This window comes from Coregonus lavaretus, assembly GCF_964263955.1.
Source record: "Coregonus lavaretus genome assembly, contig: HAP1_SCAFFOLD_9677, whole genome shotgun sequence".
Lineage (NCBI taxonomy): Eukaryota > Metazoa > Chordata > Actinopteri > Salmoniformes > Salmonidae > Coregonus > Coregonus lavaretus.
In genome coordinates, this window is record NW_028159519.1 from 2,501 (window position 1) to 4,248 (window position 1,748).

At 43.7% G+C, this 1,748-nt stretch overlaps 1 long non-coding RNA gene across 1 annotated transcript in view; it reads left to right on the forward strand.

Annotated features, from left to right (window-relative positions):
• LOC311122770 overlaps positions 1-826 on the forward strand; it is a 3,221-nt gene extending 2,395 nt beyond the window's left edge. Inside the window, exon 4 of the long non-coding RNA XR_014612498.1 lies at positions 786-826. This is a non-coding gene — a long non-coding RNA (uncharacterized lncRNA). The remainder of the gene's footprint in view (positions 1-785) is intronic.
• The last annotated feature ends 922 nt before the right edge of the window (positions 827-1,748 follow it).

Here is a 1,748-nt window from a genome sequence, read left to right on the forward strand (position 1 = left end):
AGGAGTTAGGGTTATGTTTAGTTTTAGGGTTAGGGGTTTGAGGTTAAGGTTAGGATTAAGGTTAGGGTTAGGTTAATGGTTAGGGGTTAGGGAAAATAGGATTTTGAATGGGAATCAAAACGTTTGGTCCCCACAAAGATAGTAAAACTAAACGTGTGTGTGTGTGTGTGTGTGTTTACGCTGACGTATGTGTGTGTTCTGTTATTTCCAATACATTACAGTACATTAAAATATGCACTAATCATGTAAAAGCTATGATCCCTTATTGATGTCACTTGTTAAATCCACTTCAAATCAGTGTAGATGAAGGGGAGGAGACAGGTTAAAGATGGATGTCTAAGCCTTGAGACAATTGAGACATGGATTGTGTATGTGTGCCGTTCAGAAGGTGAATGGGCAAGACAAATTAGGTGCCAGGAGCACCGGTTTGTGTCAACAACTGCAACGCTGCTGGGTTTTTCACACTCAACAGTTTCCCGTGTGTATCAAGAATGGTCCACCACCCAAAGGACATCCAGCCAACTTGACACAACTGTGGGAAGCATTGGAGTCAACATGGGGCCAGCATCCCTGTGGAATGCTTTCGACACCTTGTAGAGTCCGTGCCCCGAAGAATTGAGGCTGTTCTGATGGCAAAAGGGAGTGCAACTCAATATTAGGAAGGTGTTCCTAATGTTTTGTACACTCAGTGTGTACCTCTGTGTTTTGTGTTTCAGAGGGTTTCTAAACTTAACATTGTAACAAGGCTATCTGTAGTGTGTTTTAACGTGTCTCTGTGTGTGTAGAATCCTGAGCTACAACCGTTTGAGGTGCATACCAGTCAGGGCCTTCGATGGACTCAAATCTCTACGGTTACTGTGAGTATCCATGGTAACTATGGAACTAGATGACCTGTTGTGTGTCTGTAGGTCTCCATGGTAACCGGTTGTTTCGTGTCTTTAGGTCTCCATGGTAACATGTTGTTGTGTGTGTCTGCAGGTCTCCATAGTAACCTGTTGTTGTGTGTCTGTAGGTCTCCATGGTAACCTGTTGTTGTGTGTCTGTAGGTCTCCACGGTAACCTGTTGTTGTGTGTCTGTAGGTCTCCACGGTAACCTGTTGTTGTGTGTCTGTAGGTCTCCATGGTAACCTGTTGTTGTGTGTCTGTAGGTCCCCATGGTAACCTGTTGTTGTGTGTCTGTAGGTCTCTCCATGGAAACGACATATCTGTGATACCGGAGGGAGCTTTCAAAGACCTGGCCTCGCTCTCTCACCTGTGAGTAACACACACGCATGCACACACCACTCATTGTTGTCTATCAACAATGACAAGCCACCTGGGTCTGATAACTTGGATGGAAAATTACTGAGAATTTGTAATAATTAATTAGGATAATAGCGGACGATATTGCCACTCCTATTTGCCATCTCTTCAACCTAAGCCTACAGGAAAGTGTGTGCCCTCAGGCCTGGGGGGAAGCAAAAGTCATTCCGCTACCCAAGAATAGTAAAGCCCCCTTTACTGGCTCAAACAGCCGACCAATCAGCCTGTTACCAACCCTTAGTAAATCGTGTTTGACCAGATACAATGCTTTTTTTCACAGTAAACAAATTAACAACAGATTTTCAGAACGCTTATAGGGAAGGACAATCAACAAGCACAGCACTTACACAAATGACTGATGATTGGCTGAGAGAAATATATAATAAAATGATTGTGGGGGCTGTTTTGTTAGACTTCAGTGCGGCTTTTGACATTATTGATCAAGG